The sequence below is a fragment of the Phasianus colchicus genome, chromosome 15 (genome assembly GCF_987193195.1).
Source record: "Phasianus colchicus chromosome 15, bPhaCol1.hap1.1, whole genome shotgun sequence".
Classification (NCBI taxonomy): domain Eukaryota; kingdom Metazoa; phylum Chordata; class Aves; order Galliformes; family Phasianidae; genus Phasianus; species Phasianus colchicus.
Genome location: NC_143450.1, coordinates 6,216,604 through 6,239,062, shown reverse-complemented (window position 1 = coordinate 6,239,062; position 22,459 = coordinate 6,216,604). Strand labels below are relative to the sequence as shown.

Sequence of the window (22,459 nt, the reverse complement as noted above, 5' to 3'; positions counted from 1 at the left end):
AGTTTCTAAATGCGATGATTTATTGTAGTTTGCTTTTCTAAATGTCTGATTGGAGAATCCTATTAAGAAACCTTTATTTTGCACTTGGTCTTGTCTGCTTCCACAGTGTTACTGGTTTTTATTTTAGTCTTGGTGATATTTCCATTTTCTTCTGTAAAGTAAATGCAGTAAGAACAAGAGCGTGATAAGGGCTTACCTTCAGCCCTGTGGAGAAGAACTAGGGAGCTCTGTAGAAGAAAAGCTGGAAATGAGCTGACAACAGTGAGCACTTGCAGCCCAGAAGACCAACAATGTCTTGGGTTGCAAGGACGGGGCTGACTTGTTACATGATAGTGATAGGACATTGGTGAATGGTATTAAACTAAATGGGGGGAATGAGATTAGATATTAGGAAGAAATTATTCATTGTGAGAGTGATGAGGCTTGGTCACAGGTTGCCCACAGAGACTGTGGATGCCTCATCTCTGGAAGCATTCAGGGCCAGGTTGGATGGGGCCCAAGGCAGCTTGACCTAGCAGTGGGCAAGCCTGTCCACAGCACAGAATTAAGACCAGATAATTTTAAGGTTCGTTCCAACCTAAGCCATTCTGTGATCCTAAGTTATTTGGTTGTGGTCTAGAAAATCCTCAGTCTACTTAGTATGATTAGGTAGTCCTCAGAAAGGTTTTGTTGTGAGAAATGTGTTAATAAACTTTTTTCACATGCGTTAGGAAGTTAATCCTGAATTTTCAAGAAACAGGAATCAAAACCCTTTAAAGAACATTCTTAGGGTAGTCTGTGCCTGTGAATGTGATAAGAAATACAAGTTCTAAGTATGACTGTACACATGTTTCATGTTTTTTCTGTGACTGTAGGTTGCTTTTCCTCTGCCATATTTCATTTCTCTCATTGAAGAAATTACAAGCTTTCTAGTTATTGCTGGGCCATCCAGCAACATGCTCCATACTTTTATTAGTTGAGATGTAGCCAGTGTTTCATCTAGAAATAACTATATGTGTTCCACTCTTTTGGTTAAGAATATGGGTTAGAAGAATGTTGTGTATTTTTGTTAAGCATCCAAATATGAATAGGAAGATCCTTCAGAAGAGATAATGCCAGCAATTTTATTAGTTAAAACATAGCCATTGAGAAGCATGTAAAAATTATCCCGCTGTACCATTATGTAATTGTTTAAAAAGCTGTTTAAAAAAAAAAAAAAAAATGGAGGTTCTGAAAACTGCTGACAACATTCAGTCAATCATTACAGTCTTCATTCCTATAAGTGGAGACTCTCAGAGCAAGTTGGAGATCACAGGTATTTCTGTAAATTAGCAGGAAATAAGTGAAGTTCTAGAAGTTTGAAATTCTTTAAGGGTTAAAACTGATCCTCTCAACACTGTTAATTCATCTTCACTTGAAAAGATGTACTGGATGCACCATGTCCACACATTTTTTCAGTACATGGGGATGGGGACCATACCACCTTCCCTGGCCATCTGTTCAAATGCCTGCTACCCTCCCCTGGCATCACACAAAGCCACTGTGTTGTGTCCTGTCACTTGTCACCTGGGAAAGTAGACCGGCACCTTAACTGCTGCAACCTCCTGGTCGGGCAGTTACAGAGAGCAGTGAGGTCTGCCATCAGCCTCTTCTTCTCCAGACTGAGCAGCCCCAGTTCCTGCAGCCACTCCTCGTCTCATTCTTTAGTCCATTCACCAGCCTCATTGCTCTTCTCTGAACACATTCCAACAACACGATGTTCTTCCTGTGGAGAGGAACCCAAAGCTGCACTTGAGATGCAGACTCACCAGTACTGTAGAGGGAGAACCTCTTCCCTGGCTTGGCTGGCTGCATGAGTTGCATTGAGAGCTTATTTCTGTTAAGAATAAATTAATTAATAAGCTAATTGAATACGACTACTGGGCACTCTGAATGCTAACGTAGATATTGATTTATTTTTTGTTTGTTTTGTGAACTAGGATTTAGCTTGACTTCTTTTTCTGGACACATTTCATCATTTCTGTACTCTGTGTTCTAATGACAAATGTAGTACTTAAGAAAATAGAGACTGAAGCATTAAGCTACATGACAGCTGATAGTACGATAAATGCAGCGTGAAGTAGTGAATACCAACACCATCTCTGTAACACAGTGTGGTTTTAAAGATCAAGATATTTACTAACAGAAAAAAGAAATGGCTCTGTCAGTTAAATGGAAAAATAATAAACTTTTTTTTTTTTAAAAAGTCAAATTTATGTTCTAATAATTGTGAATGGAAATCTTTAAATGCTTTTTACTTTGAAGGTGGGTAACTAGTCAGTAATATTGGTTACAATAGTGCATGTTTAAAATGACCTTTTAAATATGCTTTGTAAAATTAAAATTGAATGAGTAGTAATAAATGGTGATACTTCTATACGAGGGATTGCAATGCTAGCCTGAAGCTTTTGCTGTTTGCCATCAAATTCAATACCATGTTATGTATCCTCTTCCATTATTTTCAAGCACAGGAAATATGATAATGCAGCACTTAAATGAGAACATTTATAACAGTATACTTAGTCCAGGCTTTCCTCTTGATTGAGTAATGGTGTTGCTGTTGTTTTCCTTACACTTTTTCTAAGAAGTACTGTTATTTCTTTGGGGTTTTTTGGTTGCTGTTTTTATATCGATAGATAGATAGATGTAGGATAGTATGCCATTTTCAGGTTCTCTGTTACATTTTATGTGCAATTAGTTGAGTAAGAATTGACTGGTTGAAGAAGCTTTTCAGGTGAGCAGTACTACTGAGAAAGAAATGAATGCTCTTTTTCCCAAAAGAGAAAAGAGAAACTTGAATGTCAGTGACCCTTCGAGAATTAAAAGTGTAATAGTAAAAAAAAAATCTTATGACAGACATGAGGAGAGCAGAAGGTGAAGCAAAGAAAGGGGAGGGGAAAAGGAGTGCCTAACTTGCATCATTAAACTAGTAAATGGTAGTAGCATATTAGCCTCCCTACTATCAGCAGCGATTGGAACTAATCCAGGAATTCAGAATGGGTCTGTAAATGTATCTCCAATAGTAGCCTTTGGCATAGGTTTATTTTTTTTTCAGTCCCTTGGGCATTGAATTTCATTTCCCCATTTGCTAAATGAGAACAATTTATCCTAAATCAACGATAATCAGAGTAAACACTATTATTAATTTATTGTTTCCAGACTAGTGAAAAACAGTAAAATGAAGTTCTCTTCCTTTATCAGTGCTTTCTCTACCCCTTTTGCCCTGAGGATCCTATTAGCAGAAAGCTGAGCAACTCTGTTTCATCAGAAATAAATTATGCCTCACTTTTTTAATGTAAGTACTGAAGGGTTGTAAAGATTAGAAATACGTTTGAACCCACTATCACTTGATGTTATTTTCCTTGATGTTCTGAGCTTCTTTAGGGGAATGAAACAACATGTTCTTTTGAAAGCAAAGAGCAGAGTTGCTTTAAAAGAACACCAGCACAGACTTTGGTTGATGTACAAATAATTCAGAATTTGCACGGAAATATTTTAAGTGATTTATAGGCAGTCTGACAGAGCTGTCAGAAATCTCAGTGTATATGAGAGGCAGAGTGTTTGCAGGGCACGTAGGTGGCAGAACTAGTCACCCTCATTTTTAAAATGATTAGAAAACTGTAATTCCCCAGAAACAGGAGGCTAATTCTCACTTTCTTCACAAAGGAGCTAAGGATGAAAAAACACCTTTAATTAATAAACAGTGTTGGCACTACTTTGGTAACAAGCTTCTGTAAATAAATCTCTTAATTGCCACAGTACAGAGCATTGTATACCAGTTCATTTTACTCTTTTAAATGCTGCACTTTGTTTCTATTTTACCTTTCCTTTGGAAGTAAAAGTAGTTTTGCCAGCCTCGTGGCCCTGAGAGCAGCTCCTGTCAGCTCTCTGTTTGAAGCAGTGTTAAAGCAAATAAATAAATAAATCAAACCTTTCCCTTGAGTCCTCATGATAGCAAGGATAGGTCTCAGTGCAACCTAAATTGAAGCTAAATTAAGCTGCGTTTGAAGTTTTTGTTCACAAATTATGTTTGCAATTCTGTAATTAAATTGTATAATAAAAGATAACAAAAAAAAACACCCATAACTTTAAAGGAGGCATGGAAGGACAATGTATGCATATATTTGTGTGTGTATATATATTACATTTTGTCACAAAATGTGAAAAAATATTGAGGATTTCCCTCTGGATTGTTTGTTTGTTTGCTAATTTATTTGTGGTCTTCAGGATGTGCTCTGAAGTTTTGTAACATGATTGTCAAATTAACTTCTTTTGCATGTAACTGTCATAAGCTGGAGCTGCATAGTCTACATTTGTGAAGAAAGCAAGCACTAGAGAAACATGACTGCAGTGAGGCTGTTTGGATTATATGCAGTCATGGTTCTCTGCGTTTTTTGTTTTTATTTGTTGTTGTTTTTTTAATTATCTGACCTCTTCTTTCCAATACCAGTAATTTTAGAGACACCAAACTGTGGATAGTTGTAGTTTGTGATGCATACCTGCATTAAGACCGCAGAAAAGACTTAAGAAACAATTGTGCTTAAGAAATACTTTATAAATATTGAATACCTTGAATTACCTAGGCATGTTCAAATCCATTACAGTGATTTTAGTTATGGGAAATCTACAGTAAGTTGTAGAATACTATTAAACAGTTGGGTTTTTTTCTACACCATTCTTAAATGTTTATAAGGTATTTTGAATTTGAGTTATTAAAAGCAACGTATGCTTGACTTGGACAGATGAAATAAGCATTTTTGTTTGTTTGTTTGTTTGTTTAGAATTACTATGTGAATAGTCACCAGTATTGAAGAGAAGACAAGTGGTAAGTAGTAAGTTGTGTTTTTTTTTTAAGTTAGAATCCATATATGTATATGCTGAATGGAAAATTGTGTAGAATTTGTTATTTGTAGTACCTTCATTTGATACTCTAAACAGTTAAACAAAAAATTATTGCATGCAGACATGAGGATTTTTGTTGTGTTTTTGTGTGTGGGTGTGTAGATCAGTGCTAGACACAAAATTGCATTATGAAATACAGCCTTTGAGGGAAAGAGGCACTTAGAGTTGGTTATTACGGTCTCTGCTACCTCAGCTTACAATGGAATCAACAGGGATAAAGATGTGATGCTATTGATTTTTTATTTTTTATTTTTTTCAAAACCGTAGGGTGAAACTTAATTAAGGTAGAGAACATAATTTAAGGACACTTGTCATTTTAAATTTATTGGCTGTGATTATGAATATTGTTCTGGCACAGAACTCAGACTTGCCAGCCAAAGGATCCAGTAGCTCATTGTTTGCAGATGTCAAACCTTAACTGTGTTTCCTACTAATAAGACTTGACAATGGAGATTTAAGATCCCAGGCAAATCTCAACCATTTGTACTATTTAGGTGAAATGTAGTTGTTCTAAAGTCAGTGCAAAGATATGAAGAGCAATGCTCATCCACGTTTCAAAAGAAGAGCACAGTAGAAGTAGAGCATATGTAGCTCGTCTGAATTCCCACAACAGATGGAATAAGGAATTCTATTACAAAATATCAGAATGTTTAAGAGTTTTGACAGATTTGGCTGTAACCCCCTACTTTCAGGTAGGCAGAGAGGATCGCTTTCAAATTTTTTCTCCAGTTACCTCAACTTGGCTTGTTGACCCTTTCTGTTATAAGGTGGGATGACTACACCTTAGTGTTGCTCTTTGTACAAAATGCGTAACAGTTGCTGATGAATAAGTAAACAAATATTAAAAAAAGAAGAAGAAGAAAAATGCAAGGCTTCACATTTTGTTAGTTAGGAATCAGACTTTCAGAATACAAGAAAACAGTCTGAAAACATTGAGGTCAGAACATTGTGACCTTTCTTTGCCATGTTTGCCTTTGGATAACAGCATCTTTGAAACATAAAGAAGGTGGGAATTTTATTACCTATGCTTATTATTCCATACCTGCCTGGTCCCTGAAGTTTGTATTTCTGTTCTTTAGTTTTGTTTTCATGGTTTTAAAATTCTTGTCGTAGTGTTCTAAGAATTTAAAGCATGATGTATCATATCTGTAAACTAATTAAAAGGGAACCTATACAAAATGGTATATGGAAATGAAGACATGAATGTCTTGGTGCTAATTTCTTAAGATGTGGTTCAAGGTCAGCATAGACCATTCTGAGCCTGTGCTGCAGTCAGAATGGCAGCTTTGATTTCCCTCACCTCTGATCTACTTATATTGGCAACTGCAGTTGGCAACCCAATCAGAGGAAAAAGGAAGAAAAACAAAACAAAACCCCCAAAACACCACTAGTATTGCTCCCATTCCTGTCCCTAAATTCTCATACAGAAGCCCTAATTATAGAGTAAGAACTGTAGTTCTTAGGAATAGTTTTGAGTTTGATGTTACTATGTAATTGCACAGTTAAAATTACCAGCACTAAGGAAGATATGGAAAGCTGCAAGGGAGAGGTATGGAAATGTACCCAAACCATCAGGTGAGCAGCATTGTTGGGTATTCCTAAATCAGCTTAAGTCTGTTCTGAAACTGCTCCCGAAAATTCTCTGAAGCCAATAAAATATAGATAATTGCTACATGAGCTGGAATAAACTTGGAATTAGGCTTTAAATGCTCATACGTAAGCTTCTGTGATTCAGCTTCCAATAAGAGATAGTTTAATTTTTAGTCAGAATCCAACAGTAGATATAACTAGGACAAATGGTGACAAAAACTACCTTGTTTATGTCTCAGTAACCCTGATAAGAGGTGACTGGATTTGTGTTGTGATTATTTTAGAATGGCACCTCACTAGTCCAATGTGATTCTGTGGCATAGTGTTTGAGGTAATGTAAATCACAGCACATAGATGGAAGTAATCTTTGTGCTGTTAATGTACTTTTACCTTTTTTATGTTCATGTTGTCACTGAGAATGGATTGAAAAAAATTGGTGATATAAATTATGAAACTTAGACCTGGATCCTACATCACCAGCAAATATATTAGTATCTATATAGATTCATTAATGTCAGTAAGAAGTTTTTTTTTTTCTGTGTTTGCAAGTTTAAGAAATATTTTTTCAGATTCAAAGGAGACCATAAAATATAAGACTGTCTGTGAGTACCTTTGCCTTTTACACCCTAGTTTAATCAGAAAAAGATCCTACTGAACATCTTATGCTTACTAAGGATCACCTTCGCTCCAGAAAAGTGGAAGCAGTAATTGAAGAAACTCCTCCTTTATCCTCTTTCTCACGCCTGTTTCCATTTCATAACTCTTATCTCATGATCTCTTCAAAGTTCCTTTTCTCTGTAGCATTTCTCTGGTGGTATTGAAAAACATGGCTAACACATTTTTAACTTGCATTTCAAATTAGAGGAAATCAACAGAGGAAGTCAGATCTTTGTAGAGGTGTTTGAGATTAGAGCAGAACTGGTGCAGCATTAGCAGCAGCGTATCTGTGTCTCTCCTCTTTGCCCATTCCAGGCCCTAGAATAACTAACAAAGTTTTTGGCTTTAATCAGCACATCTCTTCACTGTTACTGTTTATAGTTGAAACAAAATATGTTGTACAACTCCTGCAGCTTCAGTAGAGTGCAGCAACCAAGTATCCTATGGAATTATACAGACTTCACATATAAAAACTTACAGTAGTTTTATGAAAAGTCCCTGTCTCCAACCTATTAACAGTCTCAGTTTTGTTGTACTTATAGCCAGGAATTCACTCACCTACCTACTGATTATCTGTGAAGTATAGATGGCTGTGAACTGTCATTTCGTACAGTTTATTCAATGTGATTGTCAGCAGCACTAGGTGGTAGCTGCAGAAAGTTAAAACCACAGTAGTACTTAAAGCTTGGTGACTTAAAGGATATCTGTGTGTGGTTGTCTACTGAATACTTCCAATAGAGTGTAGTCTTCAAGATTTTCCTTCGTTCCCATTCAGAATGCTTGTAGAGAAAATTTCAGGCGTTTTGGTTAACCATTGCAGTTCAGCATTTAGCAATACTTATAGCAGATGGCTAACTCAATAAGATAGTATCTCTTTTTGTCACTGAGCTGTTCCTCTCCAGTAGCATCTAACCCAGGAGTTGCACAAATATCTGGAGCAAAGAAGATCTGTGTAACTCTGGACACATGTGGTATTAGACCACAGAGGGATCAAAGGGAACCTTGCCCTGCCTTCTGAAATATTTCATCGCCTTTGGGTAAGGCCCATCCCTGTAACCATTCTGCAATTTCTGCAGTTCTATTTTATGTTTAGAATGCTAACTTATGAATATCAGCATGCAGTTCTTTACTTTGTGTCCTTTATTTCTTCTAACCAGCATTCTCCAATATACACTTTTTTTCTAGGCTATATATCATCTCCTTTACAATCTTTCTTACATTCTTTCTGGTTGCAGTTCTTTCTGCTTCATGCAGTCTGTTACAGTTCTTTACCATCCATAATACATTGTAACCATAGATACCATGCACAATTCAAACATGAATCTTCAAGGTTCCACATTTTCTCTTGTAAATATTTCCTTGAATAGAGTGATTACATTTCAAATCAAGACTTCGACAGAATATTAGTTAAAAACAGTGATTAAGAGAATTAAAACCACATGCTCAGCAGTGTGTGTCCTAAAGTGTGCAGGACGAAATTAAATGAGAAACTGCAGCTCTTACGTGACAGCACAAAATGCTCCTGAAAGTTACTTGATTTTTTGTATCAGTGCTTTCTCAAAGCCTTGTCCAAAGTCTATTGCAATGAAGGGAAGTCTGTTTATTCAATCTACCTAGTAACATAGATCATTTATAGTTTTACTTGTAGCTTTGCGTTTTTGTTATTAATTTGTGAAGGGTGCAGGAGAGATATAAATGTAAAGTATTATTTTCCATCCAAAACGTGGTCAACATTTGCATTGACTTCTCTAGGAAAATATTTTATAAGGATGTTTTAGAAGCAGAAGTTCTGTCACTCTATATGGCTATTAAAGTAATTATACATCTTTAGGAGTAAATAAACTTAAGATTAAAACTACATAATGGAGCACCCTTTTATCAAGGGCATATACCACGCACCAGATGGAAAACAAACTGTGTTTACAGCAGTACCGCTATCGCCACTGACACTACTAGATCTACAATATGTTATAGCAGCAGCTCCATTAACCTTGCTAGTTCTGTTAGAATTGCCTGGTAGTTTGCCCAATCTGTGTTTGTTGTCAGGAAATGCATCAAATTAGGGGATTTTAATTCTGTTTATTGACCTTTTCCCTTTTTCATCATCGTAGACTGTGGTTCATTCAAAATTGTTCTGCTATTGGTCTGTAAAATGCTGAAAACACTTATTTCTGAATCCTTCTGATACTGCATATGTAAATTATCATGTTTTACCTCAGATACAAAACTTCAGGAGAACATCTGATGGGATGGGTGCTTAAAAACCCACTTGCTTTCTTAGTCAGTTACCATTGGATGAAGTGTGTCTTGTTTGAGCTGTTGAATTTCGCCCATACCAGTGTATTTTATACTGTCCCACAAGGCAGGCTGCCACCAGGGTCTTTCACTTTGAAATGAATAAATTTAGAGTAGTAAAGATTGCTCATAATACACTCATGCTTGTGAGGGGCAGATGAGGAGGTTTGTACTTGGTGTGATAGAAACTGGAAGGATAATTCTGTTGTCCTTCCCTGGATATATTCACCCCAGGCTAATGAAATGGTGCTTAGTCTCTAGCCTATGTTCTGGCTTGATGGTGGATATGAGACTGTGCACTTTGTGCTGTAATTTCCTGATCAGTTCAGCAAAAAACATTGCAGTCTCATGTCGCTGGATGTTGTTCCTATCCCATGTTCGTGCTGCTGAAATTCACGTGTAGCCACAGGACAGCCCTCACCTGTCAACTAGCCAGGCTGAAATGTAACTATTTTTGACTGCTGTGATTTTCAGCCAAATGTATTCCTTAGCTTACCATGGGATTGCTGGAGCACTTCTCCACAAATAAGAAGCTGAAAACTTTGGACAAAGAGCAGAGCAAAGTCACTCCTCTCGCTAATAATTCTTTCCAGATTAAACTGGCTGTGGACTAACGTGTTGAATTATCTCAGAAGATTTGAATGCCTTAGGAAGTCATTTTCAATTAGGTAATTCTTACATAATTATTTGAAATGATGTTCTCATGAAGATGCAACCTAAACATCCTTTTTCTCTACGTTTTCCTTGTCTGTTCAATTTATTAACATTGTAAATGTGTAGAAGAAAAATTATTTCAAAGACAGTGCTAGATGTAACCTGATGCTAGCTTTGTGCAACCTCCCTTCCACTTGCTCCTGTTGTGTGAGTAGCACTGATCAGACAGTTTAGATTTAGATCAACAGTACTTGCCACAGCAAGCTGAATAACCTCCTGACCTTCATTTCTATTGTGATACACGTTTCCTTTTCTCTGAGGTGAAAGCAACTTAAACTGAAGGGAAAATGAGGCCTGCTTCTCAGTTTAGACAAGATTCAAGACATTGCGTTCACGCATCAGGCATGCTGAACTGGTAGGGTTTTTTATTTTGTATAAAATATGCAAAATGTAAAAGCTAGTTGTTTTGTCTGCTCCCTTACATTCACCTATGTCCTGCACACGAAGTTTAGATTGCTGTGTGAAAAAATGTGAGAAAATAAAAAGAAACTTTTTTTTATGCTTCCCCCCTCCATTCTGCATAGAACATGTATCAACGTATTGTGGCCTGCATAAAGGCATGCAAGAGTGAAACAGGCTTCTGTTTAAATAGTTTAATAAATTGAATCCAAATTTATTATTTTAAATCTAAGTGATATATAAAACAGATTAAGAGTCTGACAATCACAACAGCAGTGGTAGATAAGGGATTATTTCTCTACCAATGAATAGTATTTCCGTATCTTAATGCCAAGTTTGTCTTGTGTTGATTTTTGGAATTCTGTTGCATAAACTTAAACCATTTGATAAATGTCCTTTCAGCTTCAGAGTATTTTGTGTGAGTTTCAATGTGTGTGCATTGGCAGAGTAGCTTGTGTGTGTAATTGCTCAAGAAAAATAATCATGGTACTATCAGATACCCCATCAATGTTAGTAGGGGGACCAAGTAAGAGTTAGGTGAGGATATATTAATTTATGAAATTATCAGTTCACCATTCTAATTGCATTTATTTATGTTACTAGGATTGATGTTACCAAGAAATAAACTGTGACTTTATGCTTGCCTGGTTTTGGCAAGTAATAGCATTTGAGTTGTCACTCATACCAGTAGGAACTGATGCATAGCTGACAGGTTTATGTGAAAGTAATTTGAGAGCTTCCCTTACACCACAACTTCTTATTTCATAGGTGGCACGAAGCCTGTTTTGTGGTCTGTATACCACAAACAGAATCTTAACAGTCTTTATTTTCTAACTCCTGTAGACCTCATACACTTCTGTAATGTATCTGCAAACACTGGTGAACTAAAGTTTTCTTTATACTTAACCAAATCTAGTGCATGGATGTCCTTCTAGCACCATAAAAACCATGCCAAGAATGCTAATCAAGTGTCTGCTGCTTGCTTTTGAGGCAAAACTCAAGATCAGTATCATTCCAGTTTCGCCTTTCTGACATTTGCTTAACAGACTTCTAAAGATTGCAATATGCTGGGAGGAGTCTTGTCCCTCAGTTTTCGTACTATGTTAATCTTCTTAGGGTGTTTTCTAATGAAGGAAGATGTATCCTTTCCAAAGCAACAGGAACTGCCTGAGTTTGATGTGCTCCTGGGAATTAAAGACTAAGTGTTTAACAGTTACTTTATATCTAGTCTTTCTTAACAAGTAAATAAATAAAATTAATAACAGAACCAAACATTACATGTATATGGGTATTATCACAGTTATTAAAGTATGTCTGCTGTATGATTTGAGCATTAGTTATACACATCTATCTTCATTATTATCTGTTAACATCGGAAAATTTTTATCTATATTAGATGTTATTCTTTCTTAATCTAACATAATTATTTTTAAAAAATGTGTTTTTACCTGAAAATATTTCAAGCATCTGCACAGTACATCTGTTATGTCCTATATTTCTTCTGTGCTAACTGCTGGAATTAGCTTTTCTGCTGAACTGTCAAGCTGGTGAATCCAAGCAGTTGTTGGAAGCCTCCTTGTGAACTGTCATATCTGTCTTTAAAGAACTACAATATAAGGCTGAAATCTGGGATCTCCTGTCACAGCAGAGTTGAAATAATGCTTTTCAGGGTACCTGCTAATAGAAGAAGTCGTTTTCTAAAATGGCTTATGTTATAATAAATGGTTAAAGAGAGACACTGTTGAGCCATTATTCATTCAAGCCTATTATAGACAGTTCTTTGTCTATAACAAGACAACAGGGAAGCCCAAATTGATAGCTAAGTCCTACCGACACCACTTTGTATATACATTCCTTCATGTACTTTACCTGCAGTGTTTCTGAAAGACAGAATAGGGCATAAGTTGTTGAGAAGGAGTGGATAGGAAGGATTTTTTTTTTCTTTACCTGTTTGGACGTAATGGAAATAAGTTATCTTAAAGATAGAATCTATTTGTTTCTCTTTGTAATGGCACTTAGGACATGCTGTACTTTTGAAGGGTGTTCATGAGTAATGTTTAATTTTCAGTTCATGTGAGTAGGATTATAAAGAAATAAAAGAAATGAAGGATTTAAAAAAAAAAAAAAAAAAAAAGAGGGAGACTGAACAGCTGCAGAACAGATACTGAGCTTCAGTGTAACTTGGAAGGTGTCAGCTGAGATATGAAATGAGAATTTTTCCTAAAAAAGAAAAAGCTGGATGAGAGCATTCATGGACAAATAAGTAGTGGCTCTAGTTGCTCCATTCAGTTTGGTGTTGTATCTCTCTAAGTTTCCTAGTCTTCTGGTCACACATTAGAACAGTAAGTTTCCAAGCAGAGTACTTGGCTTTATTCAGTTTACTCAGTAGTTGTGGTTGCAGGCATAGATCCAGATTCATGCAGAAAATGCCAATAATGCATCAATTTTGCTGGTATTCTCTCCTGTTATTGTCAACATGAGTGGAAGCTGGAATATTAAACAAGCAAAGAAAATTATTGGTCGCCCAATAGCTGTAGCCTGTATTGTTTTCAGAGATCTTGTCCTTGTTTGTGCTTTTGAAACATCTTGACTGTTACTGGATTTCTGTTTTCATAGGAATAACACTGGAATCTATTCACTTCTTAAAAAATAAGCTAGATCTGGTCTGTAAAAGATTCACTGGCTGCAAGTGTATTACACATACACTACTGGTGTACAGTTCAGAGTCATTCAGACCTCAGGGGATGTTAATTTCTGCAAGATTTGTTACAACTTGTTATTCAATATCTTTACCAATTATCTGAGTCTTTTAATTGCTAATCACGGTTGCGTTTGACAGAAGTGGATGGCAACAGGGGTGAGTAAGGACATGGACACAACACTGCAGTGTGACTTATTTAACCCAGCTAAATGTACGATAGTTCTCTCTAGGAATAAAAAGAATGCTGGTTGCGTTTGCTGAATAAGGGAATGTATAATGGAATTAGTTGAATGAAAATACATGAGGAGAACAAAAGGTAGCAAAGGAAATACTAGAATGGTGAATTCCAGTATTTGTTGTTGCTGTTTGTGGATCCCTAGAACACAGATGCTCAAATATGGATACCTAAGGAATTTTAACGTATCACAATAATGGATATAAGAGTGATTCTGAACCCTGAGTGTTGCATGAGAAATGTCAGTGATAGCATGTAAGGATAGGGGTATGGAAGAATCATTAGAATAACACTGAAACTATTGCTGTCTTATCTTCTTTCCAGCCTTCATATTTTCTTAAGATAAAAATAAGTCAATAAATAAAAAAAACTACTGAAAATTGAAAGGTAAGAAAGGAGTTAAAAAATGAGCTGAAGTCTCAAAATGTGCCTTTTATGAGTAGAAAGCAAAGAGAATGCTGTGTTATAGTAAGAAATTGTGTGCTTGTGTCTTGTAGAAAGAAAAGTTTCAGGAAATTTAAACAGATTGATTTATCTTGTCATTATGTTGCTGTACAGTCTTGAGAAAGACTGTATTGGAGGCTTCTGTCCTGATGGCATTCATCAACAGTGAAACTTAATTTTGGAAGAAAGAAAAATGTGAGTTGAGGGCAAGAGAGGAAGAGGGGGAAACTCCCCGGTGACTAGCTGAGAAGAGAAAAAGGAGCACGTCTAGATGAGGACCTTGTCCAGGTGTGATGGTGATGCAGCAGTGTGGTTGGTGGTTATTCCCACTGTGCTTTTTTCCTATTACTATATAATTGTAACCAAGACCTGCTCAACTTTGTGTTGTACCTATTACGGTGCTATTAGTGTTGCTTAATCAGGCGTGTAGTATGCTGACTGTTCTTCAAGATTCCATGCATATATATTATTGGATAGTACTCACCGAGTGGAATACAGTTATTCAAGTGAGTGTTCTCTAGTACTAACTAAAACATATAAGGTTAGGTGTAAGGAAAGGAGATAAGGGGTTATTCTCTCAGCATGGTTGCTTCTTCCTACGAGAGCAATAAAACAGGATAGAATAACATGCCCAGCAATACTGGGATTTGCAAGTGTAAGTCCGTAAGAAAAACAGCTTGAAAGCATCAGCATGAGACCAGCAAGCACAAAAGACAGGCTTTGGAACAGCACGAGAACTAGGTGCAAGCTCTAAGGACTGTAGGCAAAAGCAAGTTAGAGCTTTCATACAATAATCCTTTGCATTAGAATGACACGGGAACCTAAAACAATCTCCAGCCCTGACCACCACAGGTGAAGTCCATGGCAGTTGTATTCTGATCAGCAAACAAGAGGGAAAAGAGTAATGCAGCTAAGTCTGCCCTCCAGGCTGCCTCCCCCCATTCAGTGTCCTGTCCTCCCCTGTTGAGAGGGTGAGGATAGTTGAGAGTGGTAAAACAGATTATCTAATCTCTGTGCTGTTACTATGTGACAATATAGCCATAAGCATATCAGGCCTAACACTAACACAGCTGTCAGTAGTATCAAAATGCTGGGTATAAGGCTAAATTTTAGTGAACAGGCTGATCACCATCTGCTGAAGAAGCCACATCAATTGGAGTTTAATGTTTCTTGTAGCATCCCTTCTTTTTTCCCTAAGTGATGCTCCTTTTGGAGTTGATGTATGTCATTAGTTAGAGACCCTGGTAATAAAATTCTGTGTGGATTAGCCATTCTAAATATCATCTGTGCAACAGAATATATGTGGTATTAACTGTTTATTTCAGACCTCAGCATTTGCAAATACAAGCTTGTACTTGCTTGTGTATCACAGAAATGCACATTGCGGAGTTCTATAGCAGTCTGGCTGCTTCCTTAGACTGGCCAGAGTGGCATGGAAGAGATGTGCAGCAGCTTCATTGTTCGTGAACTCTGTCAGCTGAGCTGGCTTCCTCCAATTGGTGTGGTTTTTTTCCTGCCTTGTAAACAGAAGAGTCTGATATTGTGTGATGACATGTAAGATGTTATGAGACAAAGTGAAACTCACATTCTTCTAGAGCTGGGTGATGATACGTGGAGCCCCTTAGTTAGAAGTAGTAACTTTCAGAAAGATGGAACAATAGCAAAGTGTCACTGGTAAGTTTTGTGTTTGTGGTTTTTTTTGTTTGTTTGTTTTTCTTCCGTGGAATCTTTTTGGGGTCTATTATTTTATTCCTTTATTTTTGTTAGTTTCAGCACTGTCAGTTGCTTCGAGTTTGAAGGAGCTGCCTGATGGCTTTGTCTTTGATTGAAAATCCCCATGTGGGTTAAATCCAAAGATAACCCAATGCTTTAACTACGAAATCAGCACCTTTTCAATAGCGCTTGGTGTGAGATTTCTTCTATCAGATGGAGATCAAGGCAGACAGGAAATCTGGCCAGCTCAATACTCACACTCTACAGTATGAGGGATTTTCCTTGCAAATTGGAATATTATTTCTTCATGGGAGGTCCTGCATATCTTATCTAGACAAACATGAACTTTCTATGTAATTTAAACACAATCTTTCAATTCCATTGGCTGCAATTCTTTTGTACTTCAAAATTACATTTTCTTACACTTGGAAAAAATAAAAGAAATTACAATACTCTGTATCCTCTTATTTTTTGGAAGATCTGAGTCCTCATATCCCTCCAAGAAGCCCATAATAATGAGTCTTTTTGAACCATAGATCAAATATATATTTAAAAAGTAAATTCCATAGGGCTGTCTCATTTCTATTTAGTTGTGCTTTATTACATCTGAAAGTCTGTACGAATTTCTGCAAGGCATTAACTAAATACTGAGCCTTGCACAGAGGAGAATGAAACTTGTGATTAGTGGTTCTAGGCACTTCTCTAAAATTATAATGGGAAAATATCTGGATTATTTTTATGATTTCTTTTGTAGAGAAGTTTAAAATTGAAATGGAAGTGAGCATTTAGTTGTACTGAAATACAGCTGGAGGTACAGCTGTATTTACAGGATGCAGCTAATGACGACTTTGGCTTTTCATGACACCTCTTTGGTAGGCTTCTGAATGACCTTGTCAAAGTTAAAAGCTCATAACATTCATATTTTGTTTTTATGGCATTACGATTCTGCATAACAGTGCTAAAAACAAAAACACAGTATAATTATACTGTCAATCAAGCAGCCAGCAAAGGCATTTTCCACCAGTTTTGCACCTACTAAACTGTAAATAATTTATAAAATTAGAAGTCACGACTAAGTGGAGGCATTTTGGTTCTCATGAAGCACTGGTCATAGCTCTGTTGTTTAAGTGACCCTGCATACTGAGCTCTGGTTGCTTACGTTTGTCCTGTGAGCGTGAAAGTGGTCATTTGTTCTTTGTTGTGCGTGCACCTAATAAAAATATCAAGCTGTCAGTAGAGCTGTGAACAGGTGTACAGTGTATGCTGTAATGATGTTTTATTCATTTGAATTTCCAGCCCGTTTAGTCTCACCCAACGAACAACAAAAATATTTTCTTCATTATCTGCAATTAATGTAAATGTCAAATGTTTGAATATATTATCGCACAGATAATTCAATGCATTGGTTGATTTGTGGAGTGTTTGCATTAAAGCGACAATTGAAACAAACAAAAAAAAATGCACCTGAAACCTACACGTTCTCATCTGTTATCCTAAGATGGTGGACTTGTTTCCCTGAGGTCTCTGGCTCTGAAAAGCAAGATTCTTAAGGCTTTTCATTCTCCATCTTTATATCTAGTCTTAAAATTTTAATGATTGTTTTGCATTTACTTTTAAACAAGTTTTATTAGATGTGTATTTTTTGTACTATTAGTATTATAATAATTCAGTTGACAGATATTAATCTTTCATAATGGAGCTCTTCAGAGTGCAGACTGCTTTACAGACCTATCAGAAACCATGCATTCTGATGATAGGACAGAGGCAGTAAAATAGTTATCAGATGATTATCTTTAAGTAGCTCTTTCTCCTTAAATTTTTCTTCTGGTTGCTTGTGATTTAGTCTGTGCCCAACTGCCCAAATATAATGTGGATATGGATAATTCTCACCGTTTTTAATGCTGTTTTTACAACTTAATTACACATTCTAATAGTAGGTAGAAGTGAAACCCTCGAACAGAAACTGTTTCAAAGGCATGATGCCTAAAGTTCTGCATCTTCATTTCAATTGAAATATTATTTGAAAAAATACTGAAAGTACTAAAACAAGCTCTTTAAAATTATTTTCGCTTTATCATATGGTACTTAATTCATTTAGTATGCTTTGCTCTTAGTTGTGCTGGAGACAGTGTGCCATGCATCCTCCTGCAGCACTGGGGCAGACCTTGGGAACATCAGCTGGCATTGTGCCGGAACAAGTGGCAATCGCCTGCTTTTTGGACACAGTAGGGGAATGTGGCTTGGAATGTTCTGTGTCTGTCTTAGAGAACATGCTTTGAACACTAGAAAGAGCTGAAAAATATTGCAGTAGTGTTAATTACTTAGCACTTATAAATTCCTTGTTGCTTGGTTCAATCAGTAAATCATCTGGTTAGATCCTTACCAGGGATTGCAAGCAATGTTCTTTATATCTCTGTCAGATTTTTTTTTTCTGTGCTAGCAAGTTGAAGTTAATGTATACTTTATCGATGCAGAGAGCTTTCGATGTCTCTTTCTCACTGCAGATAGCAGAAAAAGAAAATGTGAAGCAAGAATCTACACAATCTACATCTTATCATCACTAATTTTTCTGCATGGAAGGAGTTATGTGGTGGGGTGGGTTCATTGCATGTTTTCCTCAAAGCCTGGCTTGTAGCCAAAATGTGACAATATTTGATAGGTGTATTAGGAGTAGTACTAATGCAGACTCCCATAGAAAGCCAAGTGTTGATGAAGAACTACAAAAATATCTATTTGTATTGGTACATCCTTTCCTCTTTCTCTTCAGTTGTGGTGTTTCACAAGAAAGGAGTTGCCTTCTGTGCGGCTCAGTGTGGTTTCTGTAAGATTGATACACAGATATAGCATATCAAAATTGGAACATGCAATCGTATCGTTTTCTGTTTCACTAGGAACAGACCTGTCTAGGAGTTTAATTACAAAAATGGTAAATTGCCAGTTTTCATTTGGGAAGTCGGTTATGGCAAAGGTATGACTTCACTGTTGTGCAGTCATTTATGTCCATATGATATGTATAGTACTGGCACCTTGTCTCCTTCTTACAATCTCTCTTTTTTTTTTTTTCTTCTTTCTGGTAAGCCTCTTCTAATTCTGGGCTTATTATTCTGTTAGTTTTAGAAACTATGGGATTTTTCCTTCCCTTAGCACTGTGGGAGGATAATAACTAGGGAAGATGAGACAGTTCCGAGCATTGGGTGTAGTGTAGCAGATACTGCAAGAACATCCATGCAGCTTGTAACAGATGAGTTGTGGCATAAATAGTGATTCTTTCATGCAGACTGGTGAAAATGGGTTAGTGCTTCTAAAATAAAAATGAAATGTTAGGTATTAAGAAATAGAGGTAGAAACGTAGGTAAGAAGATGCTGGGACTTTCTGCATACCTCGTGCACGAGTTGATAGCATAATGTATTGAGTATTGAAAGAAGTTTTGTAAGATTAACTTTGCTTGTTTTCTAAATAAACTCTCCATCTCTGTGATGCTGACTTTAAAGCTAATTTTGTTACGACTGTAGTGATTCAAATCGATTTTCTGAATTCTTGAACGTTGCTTTGATTTATTCAGTTACCTATAAAACACCATAAATCTACAGAGAACCAAATAACTATCCACCAAGAAATTAAATAGTTGGCAGTATTAATTAAAGCAGCAGAGGAGGGCCCTGAACTGGGGTGGTGGGAAGTATTCCTAAGATGAGCGTGTTTCAAGTCATGTCATTTCTCCAATCTGAGGTCTTGTATGGTAAAGCTTTAATGGGTCACAATCACTGAAAATTGAATCCCACTCTGGTTTAAAACGCCAGCTTCGTACTGTTACGGTGGGAAACATGCTGCTAATGGATTTGCACGACAAATACAAGAAAATGTTATAAAAAGGTATTCTTATTAATATCAACTAAGAGACTTTTAGAGTAAGTTCTTAGTAAGAATGTTGAAAATAGCTGAATATTACTGTGTAAAAATATACAAATAAAGAAATGGGTTGAAGGTGTGAGAAGATCAAGCAATTCACTGTATAATTTTTAAATGAATTCTCATTAAAGTGTAGTGTTAAACAATCCAGTGTGGCCTCTTTATATGTGCAACATATGAAAAAAAATGTACTCTAGTTGAAAAGGAAAGAAATACAGTAGGCAAAGTCAAGGATAGCATACTGGAAATAATAAGAGCATCCGTTTCTTGGAAGGATGCTTGTGGAGAGTATTTTAAGTTACAGAGAAGATGCGTTCTCTGATGGCTTCCTCTAATTTCTTGTCATGGCAAATTAAAAGTTTGAAGAATTGATGTTTGTATCTGCAGATAACACAGAACTACAAAGCAGAGAAAGCAGCAGGAAAAACAATTTCTTTCTGTGATTCTCAGTATTGTGTTTTTCCTTGGAAGTTTCACTTGTTTGGTTTCATTTTGGTTTTTGCACGTCTTCTCTCCTTGCAGTCTGTCCTGTCCTGGGTGCTGCCACAACCACTGTGCTTGCTGTTGTGTGTGGTATGAATGGTTGTAAAGCTGCTGCCCTGCTGCGCTTTCTTGTCTCCATATCTAGAGGTGCTTTCTACAATAAGAGTTACTGTATGACAGGAAAGCAAGAATGCTTCCACTTCATGGTTGTTTTGAGTCAGTCTTTTAATGTTTTATTCCTTTTATCCACACTCTTCTCTGTCACTATCCTTGGCATTTGTTCAGCTTTGGGTCAGGCAAGCACCTCAAGAGACTACAGTTCAAGTATGTCCCTCTCTCCCCTTCCCTTTAAAAAATAAAATAAAATTTAAAAGCAAAATTCTTTCCTTTCTTTCCTCTTTTTTTTTTTTTTTTCCTAATTTCTTTTAACTTCTTGCAATTTAACTTGATGTGAACTTCAAATCCAGGACTTTGCGTGACTGTTCCAAGCTTTGTGTGGATTTTTTTATCATTATTTTTTGTTCAAAATGAATTAATTGAGCTACCCTAATTGACAATTATTCATTAGTCCCAAATGCTCTACTGTTTTCAAATGTCCCAAAGATTTTCTCAGATTCTTGGGCATTTAGGGATGCACATATACACTTACTAATACAATGAAAAGATTGCAGTGGATAACAGGAATTACATAACTTCCCACTTCATTCAAGTATTCATTCATAATATATTTAACTAGCGCTTTTAGAATATTCCTGAAGACACCATGCAAGTTAATTTAAATTTCAAGGAGTCATTATAACAGACTTATATCAATACATGGAGTGAGTAGTTGTGCTTATGGCATAGCTGACATGTCTTCTCTTGCTTAATGATGGATATGTTCCAAATTCATGGCTCAGGATTCACCTGATAGAATGCAAAGCTGATGGATGTCAAAACTTCAGTGCCTGGCAATTGACTGCAGTTATGGACCGTCTTCTTGTTGATATTTTTCATCTAAGTAATGAATGTGGCCAGTTACTGATCTTCTATAGTATAATAGAGAGTTGAAGATAAGAGGGGAAAAAAAAGGCAAGTGTTCACAAGTTATCTAAGTGAAATTGTTAAAGAGCGTACTTTACCAATGAATGCACACAACAAAAACAGACAAAGCCCTCTGTAAAAGTATGGGAAACTAAGAAATTTGAAAAAGCATTTTTCCTTCTGAAATGTCTCAAGAAAAAGTAGCAAGGGGTGTCCAACTCTGTTTTAAGTTACTGATGAAGAACACGGTTCCTGGCAATTACTTTTAATGTTTGTGTCTCAGTAGATAATAATATTTGAGCCTCAGGCCAGATAATCATATAATCTGCCTCTACATTAGAAATAGTGCTTAGATTCATGTGGCTAATTCCATAGTTCTTGCTGTCTTTGCAACATTCAGCATCATAGCAACAATATATTTGAATAAGTAGGTTTTGTTTTATATTTTTTCCAAGGTTATTTTAGAGCATCTGTACCTTAGCGTATGTAGAGAGCTGAGCTAATCAGGAGATTATAGCTGGTGCAAAAAGACAAGGTATGGAAGTGGAGACAGGTAAGCTTGCGGAGCTGTGACAGTATTTAAAGTGGCAATCTTTTGGGCTTTTTAAAATACGTATATATTAGGAAATTATTTCTGGTCTGCCCCTGAAAATGTATTGAGATCATGGGAAGCTGGTAACTCAAATCTGAGGGGGGAAAAAAAATATATTTATATTTATATTTATATTTATATTTATATTTATATGTATATTTATATTTATATTTATATTTATTTATATTTATATTTATATTTATATTTATATTTATATTTATATTTATATTTATATTTATATTTATATTTATATTTATATTTATATATTTATATAATATATATATATATATTATTTGCTCAACACTGTTTGTTTTGAATGACTTTTCAGAGAAAAAGGCCTCAAGCATATTTCTACTGCCTTCTACTCTGTAGCAAGCCTAGCAATCCATTCAGTAAGCCCGCAAACCAGGACTGCTGTGGAAATGCCGTTTGTCCCAGTGGAGGTTCCAGGGGATGAGAGCAGTCAGGAAGCAGTAAGACTGCCATTCTACTTGACTGATTTGTGAGCATAGCAGTGATAAGTGACATCTGTCTAAATACAACAATGGTAACGATGACTATTGACAAATAGGAACTTTGTGTGTAACACTTGGTTATGCACAGGAACACACAGAACGAAGGCAGACAGGTGCGTGCTTTTTCTCTCCTTGCAAAAAAAAAACAACCACCTAGCCGGTGTTCTGTATATGAAGATGATACTTGTTGCAACTCGTTCTACTTTGCAGTGTTCAACAGTGGCTATTAGCAAAGGTTCAACCAATGCACTTTTGGGTATGCACATGA

General features: G+C 36.3%; 1 protein-coding gene across 4 annotated transcripts in view; it reads left to right on the top strand.

Moving 5' to 3' along the window:
• TENM2 (teneurin transmembrane protein 2) overlaps positions 1 to 22,459 on the top strand; it is a 979,011-nt gene that overhangs the window by 79,379 nt on the left and 877,173 nt on the right. For 3 of the 4 annotated variants that reach the window (XM_090150611.1, XM_090150610.1, XM_090150612.1), the window contains one exon: positions 4,800 to 4,843. The gene's annotated coding sequence lies outside the window, so the exon portion shown is untranslated. Of the gene's footprint in view, positions 1 to 3,219; positions 3,314 to 4,799; positions 4,844 to 22,459 lie in introns of all 4 variants that reach the window. The other variant, XM_090150609.1, reaches the window with a different exon arrangement.